Here is an 11,562-nt window from a genome sequence, read left to right as displayed (position 1 = left end):
AAAGTTGGCGATTACGTTGTTTGCAAATAAGACCCAAAGGGTGTAAAAAATGCAGCGGAGCCATTGAGTTGAATCTGCACACCGTATATCAATGTAAAAAATGTAAAAGGGTGTAAAAAATGACCCAAAGGGTGTAAAAAATGCAGCGGAGCCAATGAGTTGAATCTGCACACACACACGCACGCACGCACACACACACGCGCACGCGCGCACACACACAGAGAGAGAGAGAGATGGATGGATGAATGCTATATGAGCGTCCCCTTTGAAACGGGGCAATAAGTTGCGCCACCAAGCCCTTGTTCTTATTTTGCCTAATGTCCTACCTACCTAGCTTTTCTTTAATGACACACAAATAATTCCCTGCATCAAACGTTCTGAACCAAAAAGTAAATAACTTAAAAAGTAAAAAAGAATTGAAGAATAAAGAGAGTGCCTTTGAGTCATCATAAATTGTTTCTTTCCTGATTTCGTTTTTATATCGTAGGTAGTTACTCATACCAGGTTTCTTTTCCATTGCCGCCACACAGGAGATTGTCTCAGCCTCTCTGACATTGCATTTGACGTTCTTTGTTGCTGTGTTGCTCACCCTACAGGCCGCATACTTGCTGGTAAGCTTCCTAGTTCTTTTCCTCCACTGTGAATCAATGTTTTTTCTGGTTTTCCTGTACAGATATCTGAACACTCTCCCAGCCCATTTACTTTCTTCCATATTCCTCAGCCGTTCTTCATACTCAATTTTACTGCGAGCTTCCCTCACTTCAAAACTAGTCCAGCCCATATCGCACTGCACAGCTTCATTTGTCGTCTTCCCGTGAGCACCCAATGCGAGGCGTCCCACTGACCTTTGGTTGCCGTCAAGTCATGATTGTACTCATGACTTCAAACAAACAACCGCATTTCCAAATGTACGTGCTGAAACCATTACACCTTTCCACATACCCTGGATCACTCGTACCTATTGTGTCCCCATAGCGCTCTGTGTTTTATTGTGGCCGCATTTCTTTTCCCCTCTATTATTGTATTTTCCCTTTTATTATTTTTTTCCTGTGTTTATCCATACACCAAAGTATTTATATTCTCTTTACCCGAGGTACTTGTTGGCCCTGTATCGCCACTGTCTGTTCACTGTTTTGATTGAACCTGATTATAATCCTATATTCCCACATTCCTGTCCACAGATATTAGTCAGACGTTCCCTTCACTTCACTTTATTACCTTAAAGGCCCCCAGGATTGGGGGTATTACATAAGAGGTGTGTAGCTAATAAAGGAAATTAAATACACAAGGAAAAGATGTTTAGGTATAAGTTTGCTCGCTGGCAAATATGTTAATTATGCAGTTCAAAAACCTGGATGGGCAGGTGATTGCGGCGATGTCGTGTGGAAGGCCGTTCCAGACCGAGGCTGAGCGTGGGAAGAATGATGAGGCAAAAGTGGTAGTGTGCGCACGTGGACGGGCGACTTGAAGGGGATGACCAATGTGGAGTGAAATGCGTGCAGGAGGACTGATGTAGGGTGGATGATGAAGTGAGCTGTAAAAGAACCTGTGAAATAAGTGCATAGTAGCGATACGACGCCGACAAGCCAGGGTCGTTAAGCCGGATTCTGCTTTTAACGATGATATACTGACATTATATGAATAGCATGAATGAATGAATCTTGTGGCGCGGTTCTGTACTGATTCTAGACAGTTTGTTAGATATTTTTGGTTAGGGCTCCAGATGGCAGAGGCATATTCCAGCTTATAGCGTACGAGTGACTTGTATGCAAGCAAATTTAGGTTTGGTGGCGCTAGACGTAGATGACGTTTTAGGAAACCACGGCTTCTGTTAGCAGATGATATCACTCTAGTGACATGCGCGTTCCAGGTTAGATAGTTAGACAACGTTACGCCGAGGTATTTGTAAGATTGTGTTAATGCTATCGTGACGTGCGAGATTGTATAAGGGAACAGGAGAGGATAACGTTTTCGATGAAATGACATGAGTTTGCATTTATCGGGGTTTAGTTCCATGAGCCATTGGTTACACAAGTCCTGGACGCAAGTTAAATCACTTTGGAGAGTTAGTTGATCAGAGTGGTTACTGATTGTGCGATAGATAACACAGTCATCGGCAAAGATACGAACGTTACAGGAGACGTGTGTTGGTAGGTCGTTAATATAATTAAAAATAGAAGGGGACCAAGGACTGACCCTTGCGGTACGCCTGATGTTACTGCAAAAGACCTAGAGGCTTTATTATTAACGTGAACAAATTGGGTACGGTTTGCCAGAAATTCTTTTATCCACTGCAGTACGTTATGATGCAAGTTTAACCAAGAAAGATTTAGTAGCAAGCGCTTGTGAGGAACCTTGTCGAAGGCTTTCGCGAAATCTAGGAAGATTGAGTCAGCTTGAAGGTTAGAATCAAGGGCCATGTGCAGGTCATGGACAAAAATAGCTAATTGTGTTTCGCAAGATAAGTTCTTACGGAATCCGTGTTGAGAAAGATGAAAGAAATTAATAGAGTCAAGAAAGTTCATTGTGCAAGAATAATATACATGTTCCATGATCTTGCATGGCACACTTGTTAAAGAGATGGGGCGATAATTAAGGGGCGATTCTTTGTTACCTGATTTGAAGACCGGAACGACCTTCCCCACCTTCCAATCGCTGGGTATGCTACCTGTGGAGAGTGATTGTGTGAACAGTAATGATAAGTACACTGTAGAAGCATGACGAATGTTTTTTTAAGTGTTTGCTGGTGATTTCGTCAGTACCTGCAGAAGGTGACATCTTAATATTTTCAATGATACCGGTGATGCCGTGTGCAGCGAATGTGACTGGTGGCATGAGCGATCTTGGTTGGGCAGTTGGGACAAATGTTGGCATATCCGTTTCATTTGTGAAGACCGATGAAAATGCAGTGTTCGAATATATTTGCAGACTCGACGTCGCTCACTTCCTCGCCATGCGTGTCGGTAAGTGTGATGATAGGCGCATGATCAGGGTTTAGAACTTGCCAGAACTTTCTGGGGTTATTGGTTAGGATCTTCGGCAGGTCAGTATGAAAAAATGCGTGTTTGGCATTAGCAATGGACCGCAAATATGTTGACTCGGCCTCGTAGTATTTATTCCATGCGCATTCGCTTGGGTTTAGTTTTGCTGCACGGAAAAGTCGTTTTTTCTTGTTCTCAAGTGTTTTCAAGGACTTTGTGAACCATGGTTTGTTATGATTGGCACGAAATGTAATGGTGGGAATAAATTTGGATGTTAGTTCGGCAAGTTTGGTTTTAAAAGTAAGCCAGTTGTCCTCAATTGATCGGCCATGAAAACCTCTTTCGAATTCTGGAAAAAAAGCGAGCAATTGGTTGTTCATTTCATTGTAATTGCCTTTGTCGTAAAGGCGAATCGTTTTGTGGAACGTTTGGCGCGATTCCGCGATGAAGGTGAAAGTAGCATGTATAATTTTGTGGTCGCTGACTTCGCGGAGATAAGTAAGATTTGCTAAAATTTCAGGGTGATTAGTTAGTAAAAGGTTTAAGATGTTTGACGAATCACGTACGACGCGTGTAGGTTCTTTTACTAATTGGGTGAGATTAAAATTTAGATAGACGTCAAGGAAGTTATTTATTTGTTCATTGCTTGTTGGTGTGAAGTTCTGCCAGTCAATAGACGGGAAGTTAAAATCGCCAAAAAGGAGAATGCGCGCGTTTTGATGTGTAGTAGTAAGTTGATTTAGGCTATCATTTAGGTAATAAGAACATTTTGGATAGCTGTAAGAGTCTCATTTATCTGATGTCAGAGAAATGGGACGATAATTTTGTAATCTTAATCGATCTCCTTTTTTAAATATTGGAACAACTTGGGCCACTCTCCATTCATCGGGCAGTTGTGCCGACAGCACAGAAGCAGAAAGAATTCGTACACGAAAGCTGGCAATAAGTTCAGGATAACGTTATATAACGATAACAAGAAGCTTTGGTTTTCAGGTTTACCAACATGTTGACAATTCCAGCATAAGAAATAGAATCCACATCAAATACCTGTTTCACTAGAAGCATAGTAATGCAATCATCTGACACTGCAAAGACACTTTGAAAGTACTAATTAAAATGTTGTGCTATGTCTTCGTCATTAGTTATTGATGTGCCCTCAATTATTATATGTGAAATCGGTTTCTTCCTTTCCTTCATATGGTTCCAAAATTTTGTAGGATCATTTTTAATAAAGTTAGGCAGAGAGTTGTTATAAAAGTAACTCTTTGGAGCAGTCACCATCTGTTCGAGAGAGTTCAGCGCCTCTTTTATTTTAACAGGATTACCATGCTTTCTTTTTAACCTTTTTACCTTGCGTTTAATGTGAATAACATCGGGTGTCATCCAAGGTGTATGTTTGCGAACTTTCTTATTTTTACTAGGGATGAATTTGTTCATGCGGTAGTGGCACATAATTTTGAATCGATTCCACAGAGAACAGGCATCAGTGCTGATAAAATCAACAAGACAGTTTTCCATGTGCTCTACGATGGACACATCATCGGCATGAGAATAATCCTTCTAGCTAAGCGCTGAGGAATAGTTTTGCGCCATCTGTAGAACTGGTAAGGTAATGCTCACTAGGCGGTGGTCGGAAAGTCCTTCTTCAATACAAAGAAAATATTCCGAAAAATCTTGGCTAAGAAATACTAAGTCGAGAATGGAACTGCAAATGCCCTGTATGCGTGTCGGCTCGCGTACCACCTGTTTCAGGTTATAACGCAGCATAATATTGAAGACAATGTTGGTGTGCTTGCTGAACGCGTTTCCAGTACTAAGGCGCTCCCAGTCTACGTTCGGCAAATTAAAGTCACCTGCCAATATAATCTTATTCCCTCTGTGCCTGTTCATTTCATCATCTAATTTTTGTAAGTATTCGGGAGTAGTATCCGGTGGTCTGTATATGGCGCAAACAATAAAGCTGTGACCCCAGGAGCTTATCTTGACGCGCAAACATTCGATCTCAGGGATATCTTCCAAGAGATGGGCAGAAATGCCATTTTTGATCAGGACGGCAACACCACCCCCCCCTGGTGCGCCTGTCTTTTCGGAACACATATATCGTCACTTATTTCATCATGTAGCCAAGTCTCAGTTAAGACAGTAATATGAGGATCATGCTTCAGTAATAAAATTTCCAACGCATCAGTTTTATTTTTAATACTGCGGGCATTGACATTAATCAGTCTGAGCTGCTTATGTGGCCCTTGGGGAGCACGTCAATCCTGTGAGTTTGTGGAATAGTTTAGTTCGTTTGTTGTGGGAGTCCGAAGGAAGCTTTGGGGAATTTGTACGCGTCTGTTTAGGCATTCATCCCAATAAAAAGTATCCCTGCCAATCTTAAGCTTATCATAGATCAATGAAGCTCTTTTTAAGCAGCCGGTCTTCTTTACAACTGCCCCAGAGGAGTTTTCTTTTTTTTTTCAGTGTGGAAGGGGAATCATCGTTCTGAATGTAGATGTCAGACCCTTTGAGTTTCTTGCAGTTTGCAAAAATTGCTTTCTTTTCATTGTAATCCTGAACGTAAATTATGACCGGTCGGTTTCCTTTGTTTTTTCCTAGCCTATGTATTCGACCAATAGACTCACATTTCACACCCAGCTTGCCTTGGAATACTTCCTTGACAATCTTTTCCTTCATCATAGATTCGGTTTCGTCGGCTAACTCCTTTATCCCGTAAATAATCACATTGGAACGCCTGCTATGGTCCTCCAAACTAGTCAATTTTTTTGTCTGAAAAGTCATCACTTTCTCTAAGGATTTCAGCGTGGTTTCTACTTGACCGGTCTGAACTAGGGTTGCAGAAGAATCAAGATGTTCCAAAATATTCTTGGTGCGGCCTTCTTTTTCTCACGTATTTATGACAAGCAACGTTCACTTTCACCTTGAACCTTTGTTTTAATCAGTATTTGAACCATAGATATTCTCGCCCGATATATTTGCCACTTCTGTCTACTTCATCCTGTGGCAACTGTGCTTTTTTTTTGGCTGTCTATATTCTCGTGATGCTTTCTGTCTTTCGTCTATGCATGCTGTAATGGTTGGGGTCGGGCATGATATAGATGGTAGCTGGCCCATGCCGTCGTCCAACTTATCCACGCTGAGGACGTTGTTGAAAGGAGGGACTTTTTCTCATCGAGAACGAGGAATATGGGATTTATTTACAGTATCTACATGGAGAACATTACAGTTCATCAGTCTAACATGACTGAAAGAGGAATGCACACTCAGCAGCCGCGCCACGGCTGCTTATAAACACTATGTCCTCCCTAGATCCCCAGGTGAGGGAAAACGGCCGTTCGACCTAACGGAGCGTCCAAAGCCATCGTCGTCGACCCGCCTTTGAGGGGGAGGGTTACACACTCACTTCCGCACAGGTTTCACTGAACACACCGAGGTGAGAGGGTTTCTTGCAGACAGGGGTCTTGACCCGACAGGCGCCTCTTGATCCAAGAACTGACCCCGTAGTCCGTGGCCGCCGCGTCTGTCCATTGATCGACGACTTCTGGCGCCCATGAGACCACAGCTGCAAAATATCTCTCCAGGAATTCCTCCGTTCCAAGTAACCCGTGGCGACTACGGCGAATCCACTAACAATGCTTGGTCCGCCGAGCGCGTTTAGTCATAGCGGCGCCGAGGGGGTGTTGACGCAGCACATCTTCGTCCCTACAAAGCGAGCCGCCTCAGCAGGCGGAGAAGGATTCCAAGGTCGCTTCTGGGTAGCTCGCCCCCGCAGCTGCAGCTGGGAAAATTTTGTAGGTCGGTACCCTTGCAGGCCGTTCGTAACAATGCTCGCACCTGCGTGTTCCACCAACTTTTCGGTTTCCCGTCTCCTTTCCAAGAAACGTGTCGCTTATATTTACTTATTTCTCTCGTAAGTTTTCTGGTATCCGCCTCGCAGTGCCGAACGGTACGCGCGTACACATGCGGCTAGCGCATTCCCGCTACGTGCGATCATCAGCCTTTTGACGTGCACGCAGGCGCGCGTTCTTCTGTCGATCGCACCTTGGGCGCGCACATGTCTGTAGTGAGCAGTGTTCGTCCCTTTATTACTTACTCACAGCAGCCGCTTCTTTCCGATCCTTCCGCATATGGCTGTTCTGCCTGCCGCAGATGACTCGCCCGCTGTCAAAAGCAGGAACACTGCACACTGACATGCAAGGCGTTTATCGTACAGATTCCGAAGAACAGCGATGGCACGTTGACATGAATCCACCGAAGACGGCACCCAGATCGTCCCTCGCCTGCAGCGCAGTACGCGGTCTACTTACATGTACGAGCGCTCGTTTCACACTTTTTGCTTCTTCCGAGTGCCAACTGGCCACAACGGCCGGGGAGCACGCTCTAGCTACAGGACGGCACAAACACGTAAACTTGCGCGCACGACGTCTTTGCCGCGGTACTAAACCTACCGAGCTTCGCACACATGAGCACACACCGCCATAACAAAACCGCCATTGCGCCGCGGCAACATGGCCGCTATACAGCGAAAAATACCATGCCACTTCCTCCACGTTTCTCCTAATGCGCGAACTGTTTGGGGCTTTCCTGTTCTTTTTTCTTTTTTTCCTTCCTCCATGCTGCCTGCAGAATGGGAGCATTAGAGCACATGGCGCTCTCTTACGTTACGTATCGGGCCTATCCATTTGGCTTGTCATGGTGCGCAATATTTACTGCAAGTTATTTTCCTTTTTCCGTCGTAAGTCACAATTCTACAACTCTATAAACACAACTGTTACCGTGAGAAGATTCTTCGTAGGCCAGTAAAAATTAGAAAAAAAAAAAATACGGTAGCGACGCCGCTTTGAATTTCCCGCGTCAGCTCGCTATGACTTATGTTGAATTCCAATGGCGGAGTCGGCGCAAGTTTTTCTGCTCGTTTCGGAGCAAGTTTGTTCCAATGGCAGAGTGAGGGCGGGAGTAAGGTGTTCCAATGAGAGAGTCGGAGGGGATTCAGAGCGGGAGTCACTCCGTGGAGCAGAAAAAAGCTGCTCCGCCAAAATCGGCGGAGTGGACCGGAACTCTGCGTGACGTATTTCCTCTACCACGTTTGTCTGCTAGGAGGCGCCACCGGTCACGACTCGCGAGGAAGCTAAAGCTGCTGCACGCTTGGCGAGATATCCATGCCGCACTTTAAAAAAAACAACAGGTGAACGGTGCTGAAGAGACAAGTGACCGGTGCGGCGGTGCTGGGAGCAAACAGCGGAAGGAAATGACAACACGCAAGGTATCCTGGGTAACTTGGTGATAGAACTTCCGCTTCCGCCTTGCTCCGGCGGCGCAGGTTGTGTTCCATTCGCGGATCTGGAGGCGTTGCTCTGCGCCAGAGTCGAGTGCTCGCTCGCGGAGTCCGTCGGCTGCTCCGACTCCGCCATTGGAATTCAACATTAGATTGTGGCAGCGTCTGCTCGGGCCTAGCGAAATTATTTAACGGTACAGGTGAAGCAAAGTCAGAACTTGAGTAAGTTTTGAGAGCATTTACTGTGCCACAATGGCCCAAGTACGAAAAACGTATACTTTAAAATCCATGAAGTCAGACTGGCGTACTGGCGCTGAGGTTTCGGCGCGAAATCCTAAAAAAAATTAATCTTTCCCAATAAGCAACCTATTTCCACCACATGAACCAAATACGTAAATTTCCACGCACACAAAAAGTTCTTTTATGGGAACTCCGGCATCGGAGCCAGCAGTCGATGAAGTGGAGGACAAAGTGACTCGCGAGCGCGAGCGGTGGTTCGAGGATCGGCTGGCCAGGACTGGAAAAACCGCCTGCTTCTTGGCCGATCCCCCATAGTGGTACGCGCCAATGCCTGGCCGGATCATCTCCGTGGTGCGAGCTGCAGCTGTGGCGTTCGCTGAGGAGCCTTTCCGCCGGCTGCTCCTCTGTCATCACCGTCATCGGGTCTGGCATGGGACACGTGGGGGCGGAGCGGTCTCTTAAGCGCTGCTGAAGCTCCCGGCGCCACCGTTGAAGAAGGGACCTGCCGGCGTGGTCACTGCATCAACGCGACAAGTTGTCGAAGCACGGAGACCACGCGTGGCTCCAAACCCGGTGGCGCGGCCGCGTCCAGCGACTCAGAGACGTCGCAGAGCGAGCACGACTGGACTGTTGACGGTAAGGGAGCCGCCAAGGCACGCAAAGGCAAGCTGTCGACGAAAGCGTCTTGGAAGAACCGCTCGTCGGGCAGCGGAGCCGAGAACAAGAGCGGCGCGTCGTCTCGCATGAGGAGGGCGAAGTCTCGGACTCTGGCGGCGGTTCCTCGGCGCCGCCTGGCGGCAGCGGCAGCGAAGACGACAATGACGACGATTCCAAAGAAGATGAGTTCAACGACAGCTACGACGAGAACCTCATGGGCGCTTGAGGTCACTTGCCAACGGTAGTGGAAGCTGCACCGTTCGATCGACGATCATCATCATCTGCGATCTTCCCCTCCTGTTAACTGCGTGGTGCGGTGCCGTGTGGTCTCTGTGCGGTGGAATGGCAGCGAGCGGGCGGCTGCTACTTCCGGCGACCTGCTGTGTGCACTCGTCGGAACGAAGTCGAGGAGGAAGACCGGACCGGGTGTGCCTCCGGGAATGGTTTGGGGCCTTCTGGTTCCTGCAAGACCTCGACAACTCGGAGGCTCCACCACCTGGTCTGCCGCATCTTCGCGAAGCGTACGTCTGAAAAGCCAGCCAGGTTCAGGGCGCTTGGGTTTCTGGAAGACCTTGGTGATTCGAGCGTTGCCTGCTCCGCCGATCCTCGTTCGGTGCAGCAGTCTGCAAGGTTTGCACGCCGCCGGGGCTGCTGTGCCGTCGCTGCAAGCCGCCGTGGGCCAGTGCCATCATCGCCTTCGCAGATGGAAGGGCAATATGGGAACTCCGGCATCTGAGCCAGCAGTCGAAGAAGTGGAGGACAAAGTGACTCGTGAGCGCGAGCGGTGGTTCCAGGCTCGGCTTGGCGCGGCCGGGCAGGATTGGTGCCTGCTGGCGTGTACGGAGGGACCGCGCCATTCCCTCACAGGTTAAACAGATTTAGCGCTTTCATATAATAGCTTTTTTAGTTTTAACGTTTTAGTGATGTAGCGTGTCCCTTTAGCTATTATGCACGGTCTCTCACAATTCCTGCATGCTATGGATTCTACTCTGCATTTGGGGCTGTCGCTGTAAATGCTACGAGCAGGTAGAATTGATGAATGCATTTGTTAGAAGGACCGGTGCTTGCTTTAGGAAATGGTAATAGGGACGAAGGTACACGCTACTGTTTCGAGGGCGAAGCACCACAGCGATACGAATGAGGTGCGTGCGAGTCAACGCAGCTGGCGACGGTTCGGGTGTGCGTCCTTCGGCTCGGGGCAGCTCCAGAGCAGGTTTGGTGGTGCTATAGTGGCAGCATAAAGCGCAGCCCATCAACGTGCACATTACTAGCAGTAACTGCTTCAACTCCGAAGGTGCAACACATCGAGGCGGCTGATCACAATTTATTTCCGACTTCCACAAGCGAGTAAACGTTTAGATTGCACAAGCTCATAGGGGCTACAACAGTTGCGTGTACTCACGCGAGCCAAACGCTGCCCTATCCGCGCAATCACTCCTGTCGGGCAGTGCAGACCAAACGCGAATCTCTACGGCGGCGAAGTTTAAACAGAGCTCATGCTGGTCTTGCGTCGACAGTGAACGAGTCGGGTGACAATTCTGGTCTCGAAATGGGGGCATGCATTCAATCGCAGCTGAAGTGGCGTCGTCCCGTTATTGTCTGGCGTTCGCCTGCACTGACCGTTGCGATATATAGAAATTTCGGACGATTACATTTGACGTTAGAGCGCGTGCTTTGTTGACTGTTGGTGCTCATACAAAAAGGTCGGTGCCTCGCTCGCACTATTGAGCACACAGGCTCTCAACAGTCCAACGTGGATTATGGGGAGGTTTCGTTGGAAAAGCCTGCAAAACTTTCGAATTCGCACTTCTCCGAGCGGTGGCAGACGTCTATTCGCGCGCTATGGCTCCGTTAAGTTCACGCGGTGTTTCTCTTCGGTGGAGCCACCTGCCACGAAAGCCCCTTCATTGCGTCCACGCTTTTTCAAGTAGTGCCAAGCTCTGAGGAGCCGCCGCCGCCTTTTTCCAGTTCGGCCTAGTTCCGCTGCTTCAGAAAAGGCCGCAGAAACATCATGGCGGTACTTCTGCTTCTGTATATCGGAAAAGAGGCGGAAATAGAAGAGCGGTTTAGCGCTACCGAAGCCGCTCTCCTGGAGTTTGCTGAGCCGGCAGGAATTGCCACGCTTTAGCCACAGCCGCCAGCGTACACACGCGTCACGGACATGCTGATGCCTGCCTATTGCCCCTCTCTCACCTGTTAACCTTATACCACCTCTCGCCCCTCCCTAGTCACTTAGCCGTGCCCCCACATGGGAAGCAGAAACCAGCGACTCTTCTTCTTCCGTCAAATTCGCCATACATATCTCTTCTACTGCCGGACGAGAGCAGTAACGAGGGACGCCTGCCACCGGCTGTACGGTCGCGGAGAAAGCGGGGCGGCTTGTGGCGCAGCGGAAAGGCCGGCAGA

This window comes from Dermacentor andersoni, chromosome 8 (genome assembly GCF_023375885.2).
Source record: "Dermacentor andersoni chromosome 8, qqDerAnde1_hic_scaffold, whole genome shotgun sequence".
NCBI lineage: Eukaryota > Metazoa > Arthropoda > Arachnida > Ixodida > Ixodidae > Dermacentor > Dermacentor andersoni.
The sequence above is the reverse complement of the archived record's forward strand: the minus strand, read 5'-3'. Positions refer to the sequence as shown.